Genomic DNA, 17,538 nt, shown 5'->3' on the forward strand with positions numbered 1-17,538 from the left:
GCATGTGTTAACTCTTTATTAAATGTGTTTGTAATTAAGCCATTGCTGCCAGTCATTTGACAGTTAACAGTTTTTTAGTGTACAGTATGTACAGTTAATCACAAACTCAGTCAGCATTGCCATGACTCATGTTCCAACTGCAAACTAGTTTGTAATTGAATGTACAATTGTATTCTTCCATGATGAAAGGTAAGACAGTGAAACAATTTACGTCACAATATCAACGTTGATTCTATTTGCAAAATCGAAACATAATTCAACATTGATTAAACCTTGGTCCCTGACGTTGATTAACCGGTGAATCAACGTTGAAATGCCGGCTAAGAGGCTTGGTGTATACTGTGGGATTGCGGGGGCTCATCATCTGCAAAACCCACAGTATATGATGAGCCACTCAGTAACAGGACATAGTTAAGATGTTGCACAATAATCCATAGAATATTGCTTTTGGGTATTAAATAATTCAAATGGTCATTTAGACCAAACCGAAAAATACCTTTGAGAGCAGCATTGAAGTCCACAGTTCACAGAATTCCTCCACATACGTCTCCACGGGACGATCCCCCTGGCGTAGATGCAGGAGGGCCACTGCTGGGTTCATAGGAGAAGGCCAAGTATTCTTTAAGGATCCACTGCAGGCAAGCTGGTAGAACCCAAGTGCAGTTTAATTAACATAAACTAAATACAATGACATGGGGGCTCGACACAGGGGCTCGACACAGTGACTTGATGTCTTCTTTCTTCTATCTTTCGGTCTTCTCGTTCCCGTCTGTCCTCCCGCTCTTGTCTTTCTCTTTCTCTACGTTCCTCATCCTCCATTTCCCGCCATTGTCTCTCCTCCCTCTCTGTTGCTTCTCGCTCTCTCCCGGATCAGATCCTCAAACTTGTGTCTTCTTTCTCTCGCTGGCTCTGGTCTCACTGAGGATGAAGAGCCCACAGCAACATCGGGCCGGATGAGGCAATAAGGGCCGGTGGAGTGATGGAGGGTCTCGTCCACTTCCAGGACTCTGCTGTGGCTCCTCATCCTCAGTGCTCACAATACATCACTCATTTTAATCACTCCATTTACATAGTCATAATCTGTTGCATTAGTAGTGACAAAATCATTATACTTTATATTTCTGTTTAAGGTTTTCCCTTATTTATTTATTTTATAAATGTGGGCTACTTTGCCTTGCAGGCTCTGCTCCACCACAAAAGCTCTGCAACAAGCGATCAGAAATCAAGAATCAAAAACTGAAAATGAAAATGAACTGGAAGACAATACATATATTTTTTAATAATTATTTTCTATAGTATACTTTCTCAAAACCTTTTGAGGCTGTGTGTGTTCATTGGTCCCTGTAACATCCAAACAAGATTTAATGTTAGATCTGTCATTTATGTGATCAAAAGGCTACTAAATCATAGACAAATAAAATCTAAAAATGATCTTCAGTTATGTAAATCTTTATGTAAATTAGTAAAATAAGCATTTATGTGTGTAATGTAAGTGTTGACAAAAACTTAGGCCAAATGGATGACATTATAGCACACATTCAACACACACACGGCTATCTGATGTGTTTTCATCTGGAAGATGTATTTTTAAGAGTTTCATCTGCCGTACTGTACGTCTGTCAAATGTCCCCTGTCAAATATTAAACACACATTTAGGAAACGTCTCTGTTGCATTTGGTTACGAGTGAATCTGCACTTTTTTTTAAACAAACGTTTATCAGATGTTTGTACACAGTTAAAACAATGTTGTCAAGAAAATTATGTTTAACAAATCTTGAGAAGTGTGTGTGCTTAATGAAGCACGACTGGTAGCTATATGAAAATTCACCGTTTTACAGCAACTTAATATAATTAATATATCAATATTTAATATTAATCTCTTCAAATCAATAGTTTCCTCGTCAGTTGTTAAATAAATGCAATGTAAATATTAATAATGACTGAATCAATAATATGTGTGATTCTGTCAATAGACTCGAGACTCGAATAGAAATGTGTGTATAATAGCTTAGCATTTCTCAACATGAGGAAGTTGTTTGATAATGTGTTTGTGACTGATCTACAGTCTTCAGGATAATGATTTAAATAGCGAGAGTCACTTTGCATTGTCAGCACATGCTTCAGTGCTCTGAGAGTGTTTATAGTGCTGTGAGTTTAACACTTCATGACTGAGAGCAGAACACAATCTTCATCATCACACAAGACTAAACTACAGCAATGAACACAATCAACATCTTCATCTGGACTCTCACACTGTTTGCTCAAGGTTTGTACAGTTTTTATAATGATTAATTATCTTAAAATGTTAAATAAATATATATATGTTTATCATATAATTTATATCATATATAATTTTCATTTTCATTTGTGTTTTCTTTTTAGAGTGTAGAGGACAGATCACTGTAACTCAGAGTCAAACAATAACAGTTCGACCAGGAGAAGAAGTCAGAATAAACTGTAAAACCAGCAGTGATGTGTATTATGTGTGGACTGGTTATCATTCCTTAGCCTGGTACTCACAGAAACCTGGAGAAGCTCCTAAACTCCTCATATATGGAGCAACAACCCGTAATACTGGAACTCCATCTAGATTCAGTGGCAGTGGATCTTACAGTGATTTTACTCTGACCATCAGTGGAGTCCAGACTGAAGATACAGGAGATTATTACTGTCAGAGTGTATACTGTCCTAGTAGCTGTGTGTTCACACAGTGATAAAGAGTCGTACAAAAACCTCTGTCAGTCAGACGTCACAGTGACTGCACTGATACAGCTGAGAGAAACTGCAGCTGCTGATGGAGGATCACAAACTACACAATATCAAACCTTTCACAGACTTTATTCATTATTATGAAGTACTAAGTAAACATATAATCTTATATCTCTTACTAAACTGGACTAAAATGTGTAGAAAATGTTAGTGGTGCTTGTTCTTGTAAAATCACTACAATGTAATAATTGCACTTCCATGCTTCGCCACTAGAGGACACATCTTTATATTACTGAGTTTCCTCTCGATACTTTACTCGTACTGCATTGCTAGACGCTGTTCTGGGGAAAATGTTGTAGCAAGCAACAAGCAACAAAGTGAGATGCAGCTGTTCATCTGACCTGCAATGGTCGAACTTCAGGTCTTATACCTTTTCTTATCAGTAGCCAATCAGCTATCTTTCTCTTTTTGCTCCGCCTCGAGATCTCACTACCATTAGAATCATCTTTCCCGGAGATATCTTTTTATTGGTGGAAAAATCTTTGGCCACACCCATTTTTAAAAAATATCTCATGTAACATGACTCTCTGCACCTGCAGTGTCCTAGTGCCATCCATCATTTTTAATTAACGTTTTTAGTACCATCTTATCAACTACCTATACACATCTTCTCTCTTAGCTTGTTAGGTACTTTTCCATCCTCACAGACCCCTTGACCTAATTTAACCTGATTTATCCTGATTTAACCTGGTTTCTGACTGAGACACAGCAATACAGACTTTTACACGAGGCAAAGGAAAATCTCCAACACATACTCCTTTTTCTCCGAATTCTGAAGCCTTTTTAATCACACAGTGAAACTGCACGGCCATTGGTTCGTGCAGAGTAATAAAACGAACCAATGGCGAGGCAGCAGAGGCAACGTTTAATGTTGGGAAACATGGCTATAGGCCCTACAAAAGAACATGGTAGGCCTACCATTTTCTGTGGTATATTGCTTAATGATTTTTACGTGGGTTTCACATGAAGTAACAGGTTTACATGGGGTGTGGATTTAACATAGATTGTTGATGGGTTGGAGGGGGGTAATTAGCTCCTGAGAAATGTATATATGATATATGATCATCATGTTTTAGGTGTAATATATGATCCTGTCAATCAAACTGAACAGACTGCATTCAGTCACTTCTGCTGTCTGGACGTGATGCTTTCCATTTGAGACACAGAAACTTTTACATTCTTACACAATTACTGTCACAACGGCTGATTCTTGAGTTGTGATCATGTATTATATTTTTAATAACATTTTCATATACAGTATATTTACACCATCACCTATAAATGTAATGATTATGTAACAATTAGTGTCAGAACGGCTGATTCTTGATCTTTTTTATTATAAACCACAGATTTGAGCTTTAAACAACTACATTCTTGCCTGAAAAACTCTTAAAACTAAATTTCGTGACACAATAACAGTAGTATTATATTTCAACTGTATATAAAAAAATGGCACTTCTTATGTTGTCATTCCCCTTGTTGCTACTCTGTCAACCAATCAACGTTCTGCAGTGAGTCTAGCTCCACCCTCTAGTACCGTACCACTGTGCTAGGAACCCCAACGGAAGGGTACCGAAAAAGTGGTACGGTATGATTTGGCATTTTGGTACCATTCACAACTTTTGACAGTGGAAACGGAAATAATTGCGTACCGTACCGCTCAGTGGAAACAAACCATAACTTTAAACAGAACGAGTACTTCTTTCTTGAAGTGCACATTGTAGATCATAACAGAAATTAGCACAGCCAAAACTGATGAATGATTGAAACCTCTTCCAGCAGCGGTCGGGACGAGTAGAGCGCAGTCTGGACGGTTTAGAAGTTGCAGATGTCCTGATCAGGCCAGTGTGCACATGATGATGGACAGGAGTCATAGTCCCATACTCCATTTCAATGAAGTCATTCAACTGTGCTCTCAGAGTTACAGTTATATTCATAAAGAGCCTTCGAGTCCCACCAGGTGTAATCCACGTTTAGAGAGTTGGGTCACTCTCACACTCTTTACTGTAGATACAACTGTATATTTATGCCACTTTGACACACTGATCACTCGAATATACAGCTACAAATTATCTCACTAAAAACCCATCAGTCATGAATGATCACGTCTGATTGCTGATCTCTGATTGGCTGAATCAGATCTGCAGTGGGCCGGTGTATTTACACATCATGATGACTGATTTTATGGACTACATGCACACTTGAGTTTTGTTTATTAACCAATTAGTCTATAAAATGTAGGTGTTTGAAAACCGCCAAACCAATTTTTACCAGCACAATCAAACTCAAAACTGCCCAAATCTGGCAGCACTGGCTTCATGTCATCACTGTTTCCAAATGTCACTGGTTCGTCACTAGGGGGCGATGATCTCTGTGAACCCATGAACCACTGTCTATTTCATTTTACCTGATCTCAGATCAGTTTTTTATATATTAATGTTTATTGACACATTTTTATAATAAAAAAGGAGTTGTAGTTAAAAGTGTCTAATTGGTCTGATTACCAAGCTCTCCATAAAACAAACAAAACAAACCCTTCAATTTAATAAACTAACACATATTATAAAGACATTTCATATTTACTGGTATTAGATGATTTGGTAATTGTATTGAATAGATTAGACTTTAAATAAAAACATTTGCATTTGGTGTGTAAAAGGTGTTTTTATGCTGAGTTTCCGCTGTTCTGACCAGCGTGTGGCGTTTCCAGAGCTTCAATACAGTGAATCATTATGCAAATCAATCGGTTCAATGGTTTCTAAAAGCTTTGTTTCTCCATCACTAGAGCAACATGATTCTGGTTCACTCTTGAGTTGATAACAGCAGGCCAGAGAGCAAACTTTGCCTGGCCCACCTCCACTTCTGGCTGGGTCCCCGGCCCAAAACTGGCCCAACACACTGAACATGGACACACAGAGCTTCCTCTGGCCCAGATGTGGCCCACACCCTGTAAAGTGACTCTTATTGACTGATATGGCCCAGGTCTGACCCAGGCACTGTAAGACAGATCTGGCTGAGAGTCGGCTGGGCAGAAACTGGCAGTGAAACACACATTCAACCAAGGGTTTTTATTATAAAATTAACAAATACACTTTAATATAAACATGTATGAACAATGAACAAATACACTATGATATTAACATTTATTAACGACACACCGATTCTTGATTTGTGATCATGTATTAGTAATTATCTTTATAACGTTTTCATATATATTTACACCACTGTCTATAAATTTAATGATTATGTAACAATAAGTGTCAGAACGGCTGATTCTTGATCTTGACCTTTTTTATGATATTTTTATATAATAAAGTTTTTAATCTCCTATAAATGATCAGTTTGTCTGCGCTGCTTCACTAAAGCAGAAGTGAAAGTGTTCCAGTCCAGATCATGTAACCAATCAAAGAGTGAGACTGAAAACCCCATTTGCATTGTCAGGGTGGAGTGATTGTGATCCTCTCAGAATAGAGCAGCTCTGTCTCCAGAGACCATGTTCAAACCCCAAGAGCTTTATTTGACATTTACTGAGTTGTAAATCACTATAGCTGCAGCACTAGACTCATGTGAATCCTGCCTGACACAGGACACTCAGATACGGCTCATCTTCAGGCAGGGCCGTTTCAAGATATTTGGGGGCCCTAGGCAAAAGAGTGAAGTGAGGTCCCAAGTCCTCCTTCAGGAAAATTTGTAAAATTCAGATGGGGTTTCTTGTATTCTGGTGCATTTTAAGAGTCATGAATTATCAATTGGCACAGACAGAAATTTAAGCAAAGCACCTAATAAAGCAAAAAAAAAAAAAAAAAACATTTGGTGAATAGCCATACATTTATTGTTATTCTCATAGCATATCATGAAAGTGAAGTGTTAAGGATTCGATATTTACTTTACAGGAAAAGAACTTGAATAGAAGTACAAACGCAAAAGAAAAAGGGCTTTTTTCTCCAGATGGAATAGAAACACCACCAACGGAAATTGATTGCCTGCGTACATCTAAAATGTAACCGGACTTGATGGATTATTTTGTTTGGACCTAACTGCATTGGAGTCATAAGACCAGCTCTATTTGTTTGGAATTGACAAAGTTTTTACCGTGACCGCAGCCGCGGGCAGACACAGCCGTCAAGAGAACACTTCTCTAGCTTTTGCCTTTATAAGTTACATGGCAAAAAATCTCATGCGATCGTAATCTGGGCTCATGCTTCAAGAGGATTTAGTTTTCGAACGCTGTAACGTTAGCTACAACAGTGAAGTGTCGAGAAGTTGTCTAGTGTGTATTTTATGCTTAAATTCTGCAAACAGAACAAAGTTGTGTATGACTATTAGTTGAACTTTTCACCCTTTAACAACGCTCACATCTACCGTTGTGTTTGGTCACTGATGTCAAGGTTTATGTTCGCAGAGATGTGAAAACACGTCAGACTGCTTGGAGATAATAATGGTTTACTTGCCGCTGTGTCTTTGGCGTTTTTCCTCTTCTTCTTTCTTTCTCTGTGTTTTGGAAAATCGTGAAGGGTATGAACGCTTCATGATGACATTTTTAAATTTAAATGCCCGCGTAGCGCTGAGTGTTTCTCTTCCACTGACAGCTAGTGGGGGACCTGATGGGGGGTGCACGACGGTGGATGTCACTTCAACATTACAGTGATTAGGGCACTCATAGGGCCCTATCTTGCACCCAGCGCAATTGACTTTGTACAGCAACGCATGTATCATTCCTATTTTGCACCCGCGCAAAGCGCGTTTTTCCCTCCACAGAAGCACGTCGCTAAACTAGGGAATGAACTTGCGCTCCCTGGGCGGTTCAGCGCAAAAAAGGAGGCGTGTTCCGGCGCAAACGTTCCTTCATGCTATTTTGCAGGTTTAGAAAACAATTGCGCCACTAACCAGGAAAAAATAGTTTAAAGTCAGTGGCGCGTTGCGCATGTTATTCACATGCTATTTTAAGGGCGCATGCTTGGCCATAATCAATGTAGCATGTGCACAACGCGCATACACTTTGATTCTCTCATCTACACAGAAGCAGCAGTTCTCATTTTTGCAAATCATACATTATTACGATAGATAGATAGATAGATAGATAGATAGATAGATAGAGAATTTATTATAAAAGCATACATCTAGCTTACACATTTACCCAAATTATCATACGCCTTTTTAACCGAAGTTAATTTGGGTGTGTTTCTCCATCCCCAAGGTCCCTGACGAGAGCGTTGCTCTCCTCGGCTGTGAACCGCTCCTGGCGCGCGTCTGGCAAATCCGCCGTTATAATAGGAATCCGCTTTAGAACAAGCGCGCCTGCTCTTAAAGGGAATGTGAGATGTTGCTCTGATTGGTTTATTTCACGTTACGCCCAAACCACACCTATGAATAATGAAGCTCTTCAGACCAACCCATTTCAGATTTGCGCCTGGCGCAAGAGTCATTTATCCCGCTGGGAAAATAGCAACAGCGCCAAGACCTGCCCACAAAGTTACTTGCGCTTTGACACTTTTTTTTCATTCATTCATTCATTTCTCTTTTATTCCTTTCATGAAAATGCATTATTTGTACAAGGCACATACAATTCATTTCAGTTTTCCTTTACATTTCCATGATCAGAAAGGAGCAGATGGAATAATAATATTCTTATATTTATCTGCCCCCTTTATAAACATAAATAGTAGATGGCATTAGCATTGTTCCCTCCACCATCACCCAAAATTTATTAACTTAAATAGTAGATGACATTAGCATCACCCAAAATATATTAACATAAATAGTAGATGGCATTAGCATTGTTCCCTCCACCATCACCCAAACTCCAACATATCTGATATTTATTTAAACATTTTACAATGATCACATACAAACAAAATCAAAATTCAGTTTGATATAATTCAAGTTGGGTTTTTTTATAACTCCTTTTAAATTCCAAAATATTTTTGCAACTTTTTAAATCTTTCCTTAGAGAATTCCATGCTTTTACTCCAGCAACAGACAAACACATTTGTTTCAGGTTTGTTCGTGCTATTGGATGTTTAAAGTCATACGGCCGTCTGTGATTTCCATCTTCAGAAGTAAAAACAAATAACTTTTGTAAGTCATGTGGAAGAGCTTTGCTTCTAGCTTTGAACATTACTAATAAAGTTTGTAATTCTACAATGTCTTTAAGTTTTAATAATCCTGACCTAATAAAGAGTGGATTTGTGTGGTCTCTATATCCTACTTTGAAAATAATGCGAATGGCTCTTTTCTGTAAAATAAATAAAGGCATAATGTTACTATGATATGTATTTCCCCATATTTCTACACAATAGTTTAAATAAGGCAAAATCATTGAACAATATAACATTTTCATTGTATTATATGGTAAACTGTATTTAACCTTATTCAAAATAAATAGGCTTTTTGCCATCTTATTTTTTACATGCAATATATGACTTTTCCACGTCAATTTCTCATCTAAGGTGACTCCTAGAAATCTGATTTCAGACACCTTCTCAATATTTACATTGTTTATGGATAAGCTGACTTCCTCCTTTCTTTTATTGCTGAATATCATAAACTTTGTCTTATTCAAATTTAAAGATAATTTATTTACATCAAACCACAATTTTAGTTTAACCATTTCATCTTCAATATTATTAGCTAAGGTTTTCAAGTCATTTCCTGAACTGTATAAATTTGTATCGTCTGCAAATAATACATAGTGTAACATTTTTGAAACCTCACAAATCTCATTTATATATAAAATAAAAAGTTTGGGTCCTAAAATTGAGCCTTGTGGAAGTCCACATTTAATATTCATACATTCTGACCTATAACCTATAACCTATAATTAACCGTCAAACTCAACATATTGTTGTCGTTGTTGTAAATAGCTGGTTAACCAGTCCAGTACAACTCCTCTAATTCCATAAGTATATAATTTAGAAATGAGAATTTGATGATCTATAGTGTCAAATGCCTTCTATAAATCAATGAACACTCCTATTGTATATTTATTTCTATCTATTGCGGTTGTAATGTCTTCAGTAATTTTCATGATAGCCAAGCTTGTAGACCTATTTGACCTAAATCCATACTGATTTTCATTTAATAATTCATGTTTTTCAATAAAGTTGTCTAATTTATTAACAAAGAGTTTTTCAAACACTTTAGAAAATTGAGGTAGGAGAGATACTGGTCTATAGTTATTAAAAATATGTTTATCTCCAGTTTTAAAAAAAGGTATTACCTTAGCTGTTTTCATACTATCTGGAAAAACTCCTTCTGTAAAAGAATAATTAATTATATAATATAATGGTTTAATAATGCAATCAATTGTGTTTTTTATTATTTTCATGTCAATACCATCACTATCCGTTGAGGTCTTGTTTTTTAGCTTATAAACCACAGATAATATTTCATTTTCAGTCACCTCACCTAGATACATTGACTGCATAATCCTATTTTCCCTTTTCCAGACTCCCCCTAGCTGATCACTAGATATTGGTATTTCATTTGCTAAGCTAGGTCCTACATTTATAAAGAATTGATTTAGTTCATGAACCATTTCATCTTTATTTTCAATCACCCTATTGTCCTTTTCAAAATATTTAGGTAATTCCGTTCGTCCAGTCTTATTCCCAATTACATTGTTCAGAATATTCCATGTAGCCTTTATGTTATTTTTATTTTCATGCAACATTCTATTATAATAATCCTTTTTTGCTTGTCTCAATATATTAGTCAACTTATTTTTGTATTTCTTATAGCGTTTTTCTGCATTCTCTGTTCTTGATTTAATAAACTCCTTATAAAGTCTGTTTTTCTTTTTAGAGGCATTTTTTAATCCGTTTGTTATCCAAGGTTTACTATTTTGCCTTTGTTTGGATCTGCATAGAATCTCAGGACAATGCTTATTATACAGAGTAAGATAACATTTAAGAAAAGAATTATAAGCATTGTTTACATCATCTATGTACACCTCTTTCCACTCTTGTTTGAATAAATCATTCCTAAACTTATTAATATGATCAGCACTCCTTTTTCTTTTGTATATTTGATGGTATACTGTTTTTTTAGACAATTTATAGTCCAATATTGCAAATATAGGCAGATGGTCGCTTATATCATTTATTACCAACCCACTAGTAATATGATTCTCCAAAACATTTGTAAAAATATTGTCTATTAAAGATTGAAAGATCACACACACACACACACACACACACACACACACACACACACACACACACACACACACACACACACACACACACACTCAGTTTCAGTATTGAGTTGTAAATCAGTACAGCTGCAGCACTAGACTCATGTGAATCCTGCCTGACACAGGACACTCAGATACGGCTCATCTTCAGGAGAGAAACATCAGCACTCAGAGCTCTTGTGGAACGAGACCTCATGAGGAGCTCCATCATGTGTTACTCTGCAGACGTACAGCTCTCCCTCTTCCCAGCGTGCTTTGCTGAGGGTCAGGACGCTACTGCGGCTGTAGCGGCCGTCCTGCTGGCTCTCTGCGCTGGTCAGAACCCCCTCGGTGACCTCTGACCCGTCCAGTGTCCAGCTCACCAGCGCCCCCTGTGGAGAGTAAGAGCTGAGCAGGCAGAGCAGTGCGGCTGAGTCTCCAGAGATCTGCAGAGAAGAGGGCGGCAGCAGAGACACTGAGGGCTTCACTGTGGGACCAGCTGCAGGAGACAAACACAACACATTCACACACACACACACACACACAACACACTGCACTGCACATTCACAGCATAGGAATAATGCTGCTCTAGTTTTAGATTAAATAATTATAAAACAATACCAGTAACACTTTATTTAAAGCTTTCATACATATTGCATTATAAAAGTATTTTTAATGCATTAATTATGCACTGCTATATACATTAAAATGCATGTATGATCTAATCAATAAGTGTAACAGCAGTTATAACACATTATCTATTCATTTCAAACAGAGTTAAAACACAATTGAATCACACAGAATGAACAAAACACTGAATTATAAGCACAACATGAGCAAAAGAGATTCAGTATCATTGACTGAACTACAGAAAGTAGCAACATTTACATTCTGATGTCAAATCTCTTTTTTCATGTATGATTTCTACAATATGAACTCAGTGTAGAAATAAATGAAGGAAAAACAAACCTTTAATAAACTGAATAAAATCATAGTGAGACACAGTGTGGAAATATGTTTAGAATTCCTTTTTTTGTTAAAAGAAATAATGCCATTCTTATAACAATATAATTGTTTGAAATGATTATACAACAATATCAGTAACACTAGCCTTCATACATATTGCATTATACAAGTCTTTTAATTCATTTTGCAGTGTTATACACATTATAATCTGCATTATGATCTCATGAATAACTGTAACCGCAGTTATAACACATTATAATATTATCTATTCATTGTTACACCTTGAGAAATTATAATACACTAAAACTCATGACAAACAACCAAATTTAGATGTAACAAGGAATTTGCAAATATTATTATGCATTTTAACTTTGGTTACAGTTATTTATGAAAATATATAAAAATGAAAATATATAAGGCATTATAATCTTCATTATTGATACCTTTATAATGCATTATACATAAAGGCTTTAAGTAAAGTTTTCACCACAATATCTAATAATCATTATTATTAATAAATGTTGTTCTCGTTTCCACTGTAAAACACTTTCTGAAATCTAAATGGTATTTTTTATTAGGTGATTAAATAGACAGACTTACCGATCACCAGTTTAGTTCCTCCACCGAATGTGTACCACAGTGATACAATCTAATGAAACGCTCGTACAAAAACCTCTATTCCACTCGAGTGACCACACACTCCAGCAGAGAGAGAGAAACAACACTTCAACACACTGATATTAGAAGATCCTCAGCTCTTCTCAACACTCACTCATTCAGATTTGACTAAATGCTTTCTGATATAACACTGTTTACAGAAATATATTTGATGAGCTGTGACCTCTGAGGTGACCTTTGACCTCTTTGATCATGGATGATGTTGTGGAGTTTCTCATAATGATGCTTCTGTTCTTCATATGCAGATCAATCATCATGATTCACAGAAAAACCTGCAGCTTCAGACTTCAATCTTCAGTGAAAATCTCTTCAAATAATGAGTTTATTGAATATTAGAGCCAAAGTCAATAGAAAGTGTCAACAATGAAAATATAAAAGGTATTTTGCATGTTCTACACAGTCAAGCATGTTTTCATATTCAAGGTCTGTTCTAAAAGTATCTGGACTGGTTATGAATCTCCACACAAGATCATGAAACGTGAACAAGCTCTAATATGTCTCCATCTTTAACAGCCTGTTTCTTCTCCATTTGATGATTTCAGACACACATGAGGCTTCATGATAGATGGAGTGACACCATGAACTCTGATTAGAGATTCACAATCAGTCCTGATACTTTCTGAACAGACTCATGATTCATGATCTTACTTTAGTGATGGCGGTTCATCTAGTGGAAGTGTAGCAGTGATGATGGTCACATGACTGAATATGGACACAGAGATGGACGTTTATCTGCACATCCTCAGTGTCTCAGGAGTCACAATAAAAATACTAAATAAAGTCATGATTCTGTAACTCTAGTGTATATGAGTTTGTTATCAGCACAAGCTGCTGTAAATCCTGCCCACTTCTTTGCATTGTCAGCACATGCTTCAGTGCTCTGAGAGTGTTTATAGTGCTGTGAGTTTAACACTTCATGACTGAGAGCAGAACAGAACACACTCTTCATCATCACACAAGACTAAACTACAGCAATGAACACAATCAACATCTTCATCTGGACCATTGCACTGTTTATTCAAGGTAAGATGTAAAAAATGACTCTGGTTTTGGTGTTTTTGTAAAAGTATATGATGATAATAGTTTTAAACACTAATAGTTTTTCTTTTCTCTTCTTCAGAATCCAGAGGAGTGACTCTGACTCAACCTGAAGTTAAAACTGTCCAACAGAGTCAAACAGCAACAATAGAGTGTAATATAGATGTAGGAATATACAGTGACAACTTAGCCTGGTATCAGCAGAAACCTGGAGAAGCTCCTAAACTCCTGATTCATAGCACAAACAGCCGTTATAATACTGGAACTCCATCTAGATTCAGTGGCAGTGGATCTGGCAGTGATTTTACTCTGACCATCAGTGGAGTCCAGACTGAAGATACAGGAGATTATTACTGTAAGAGTATACACTGTCCTAGTAGCTGGGTGTTCACACAGTGATAAAGAGTCGTACAAAAACCTCTGTCAGTCAGACGTCACAGTGACTGCACTGATACAGCTGAGAGAAACTGCAGCTGCTGATGGAGGATCACAAACTACACAATATCAAACCTTTCACTGACTTTATTAATTTATTATGATGTACTTAAGTAAACACATAATCTTATATCTCTTACTAAACTGGACTAAAATGTGTAGAAAATGTGAGTGGTGATTGTTCTTGTAAAACTTCTTGTTCTTGTAAAGCCACAACATTACACTCTAAAAACTGCTGGGTCAAAAAGGGTCTCACTCAGCGCTGAGTTATTTTAACCCAACATGTTGGGTTATGTTTTCTACCCAAAGTTGGGTAGAAATTACTAAATTGTTGGGTTGAACTGACTAAACAATGGGTTGAAGAATACAACCCAAATTATGGGTCATGGGTATCATTTGGATTAAAAATTACTTTTTTCAATTAACCTTTGCATTATGAAAGCAACTTGTACAGTTATTTTATAAAATTAAAGATAATATTCAAAACACTATTCTATCAATGCATGTTTGTATTTCTTATTTACCAATTAAAAGATCTTCAGTTGACATGAGTTGGTCTTTAAAAATATATTTATTCATTTCATAAAGAATTTACAATTTAAAATGAATTCATTAGCAATTCATTAAACATTTAGTTCAAGTTCATTCATATAGATCATTTACAAATTCATTTAAATGGAATTAAATTGAGCCCGGAGAATTTTGACCTCATTTGCCTCTTTTCCAGGGATTTCAAAGAGCGCTGTTTGGATAAACTCCCAAACTTTGCTGCAAACTTTTGGGTATGCGATGTCAAAAACAAACAAAAAAGCCTTAAAGCAGACATCTACAGCTCCCAGAAGGGAAGGGTGTTCCAGAGCCGTCCCATTGATGACAACAAAGGCCTGGGAGCACTGATGCCCGTCCCCCAACATGAGTACAAAGGGGTACTATGTGGGTGCCTTTGTCATTTATTCCGCCAGGTTAGTTCCAACCTGTAAGAAAAACAAAACAAAAGGAAGTTGTTTGAACAGGTCAGGTACTTGTAACAGCAACAGCAATATCACCAGAGTTGTCAGGATTTACGTGCTATGCCTTAGCTTCATATTAAGGAAGAAAAATAAATTCAGGTAAAAATCATTGTAACTTACAGGCTGAACATCAATAAAAGCCCCTCTGAGCTCAAGGCGGCTGGGGCGGCACAGTTTTCTGCCAACCTTGTATACCCCGGTTGGCAGCAACACCGGGAGCAGCTGCAACGCAACCTCCCCTTGTTTGTCTGTAAAATATATATGATAGATTCATCAGTCAAATACAACACTAAATGTATCTTATGGTTGGAGGAAGGAAGATTTTTCACAATATAGGAAAAGTGGGTAACACTTATTGTTTTCCCTGGTAACTAACCAGTAGTCCCCTAATAAGGTTGAGTTGGGCATTCACCAGTAAGTACTGGTTAACTGATTAATTCCCTAGTAAGTAACCAGTAGTTCCTGATTAGTTCATCTGGTAACACTTTACAATAAGTGACACAAAGAATGCTTAGTTACTAGGGAACTCCTTAGGGAACTAATCAGGAACTAATGGGTAGTTCCCTAGTAACTAAGCATTTTTTGTGTACCTTATTGTAAAGTGTTACCGAAAAGTGTTCATTCATTAATTGTTTGCAATACAGTAACAATAAACAATGTATAAGCAGAAGAGAAGTCCCAGTGTCCCACAAGCGTAAATCTCAAATCAACATTCTACAAATAACATTACCTGCTGAAAGAAGATCAATGTTTTTTGTGATCTCCGTTTTTTCCTTTTGTGCCAGATTGATGATCCTTGGGGCGAATAGTGTGTTCCAATTTGCTGTCAATTTGTCTGGGGCCTCGGGCTGCAGCATCACAAAATCTTGGGATATCTAAGTCCAGGAAAAGTGCAGGAAAAGTCAATGATTTAGTAAGCAATGGGGCACAAATATTTAACAGGGTCACACATACGATTTGAGAGTATTACACATGAGAGAAAGAGAAAGAAAATTGGCATGGTGTTTAATTCTAACAATGAAATGGATTGTTACTAGGGCTTGCATAGACTAGTCGAGTAGTCGATAGATCGACTACTTCAACCACTAATCGACGCTGTCGGAAACAATCGACTACTCGAGCGTCCATTAACCATAAATGAATTAAAAATGGCGAACGTCACCAACAGACACCACACGTCAGATGTGTGGAAGTATTTCATCAAGGATGACAAAAATATTGTAATTGGCCAACTCTGCAGGAGGCCGTTCACTTATTGCTTCTAAAAACGTGTGGAAAGCGCGGCCGTGCCGTTGTCTCCTACAAGCGCTTGCGCTCCCGTGGCGTCTGTCGTTGCGATGCAACCAAACTGCGCTCTCCATGATGACGACGAAGAAGTATCATTCAGCAAAGGATTCATTTATTTCTAGCCCTTGCATTAGCTTTACTACTAGATATATTTCTGGAGATGAGGAGGAAAAACCCGCCTGGAAAAACTAGCGCACCACGTCCGTTGCTTTCATTATGAGCGCGCTCGCCGCGCGCCTACATTTGAAATAACGACCTTGAACGCGGAAAAGACGCGATATGTGACGGCCCCTAGAAGCAGACGTCTGAAATGAAAGGCAAGAACGGCTATTTATTTGGCTTTAGACTGTTACATGAAAATTTAAAAATGAAATGTCATAATTATAATGTTTTGAGAGTTTACTTGTGTAATTGTTGCATTAGGCTATGAATTAATAAATGTTTATTGATAAGATCTAGCTATTTCATGTCTTTTCATTTACAGTAGCATGAACGACGAGTAGTCGAGTAACTCGAGTATTGTTTTGATAAGAAGTCGACTAGCAGAAATCAGTAGTCGTGCAACCCCTAATTGTTACATACCTTCAAACGCAGGGATTAAATTAATAAGGTTCCACTCAGACAGTTTGTCCTTCACAAAATTATCCATCTATCAGAAAGACAAAGACAAAGAAAAAGTCTCACTCAATAATTTTTTTTTTTTTTTTTTTTCGCCACCACCCCCCCTCTTCGGAGGACAACTTTATTGTTTAATAAAGCAAATTATATACACAATATATTACAATACTGACAACAGATTTATATACAGTGATTAACCATTCAACCAGTTTAGTGAGACCCTGGATACATAAGGGCAGGGGGGATTTACAACACAACAGAGTGTAACACGTAACATATAAGACATGACAAGGTGACAGACAGACAACAAAGGGACAAGACAGTTGACAAACACAAAAACGTATTATTATTGATTGAGTAGAATAATCTTAAGCAAATTATATTTGTTACTCAGATTTATATTAGTTGGTCATGGCTAGGGTGTTTGAGGGGAAAAGGGTTTGGAAACATGTTATGCATAGGTGTGGATACTGTATGCCTATGTGTATGTATGAAGTGATAGCTGCAAGGGCAAAAACAAAAGTGAAAAGAAAGAATATATAAACTTACATAATGGAAGTAGTA

The 17,538-nt window shown here is 36.9% G+C and overlaps 1 long non-coding RNA gene across 1 annotated transcript; it reads right to left on the reverse strand.

Moving 5' to 3' along the window:
- Positions 1 to 15,214: 15,214 nt before the first annotated feature.
- On the reverse strand, positions 15,215 to 17,007 carry LOC311071401. Its single transcript, XR_014603824.1, has 3 exons — positions 16,939 to 17,007; positions 15,800 to 15,944; positions 15,215 to 15,317 (listed from the first exon to the last, which is right to left on the reverse strand). It is a non-coding gene; the product is annotated as an uncharacterized lncRNA (long non-coding RNA).
- Between the last annotated feature and the right edge of the window lie 531 nt (positions 17,008 to 17,538).

This window comes from Abramis brama (genome assembly GCF_963993115.1).
Source record: "Abramis brama genome assembly, chromosome: 20".
Lineage (NCBI taxonomy): Eukaryota > Metazoa > Chordata > Actinopteri > Cypriniformes > Leuciscidae > Abramis > Abramis brama.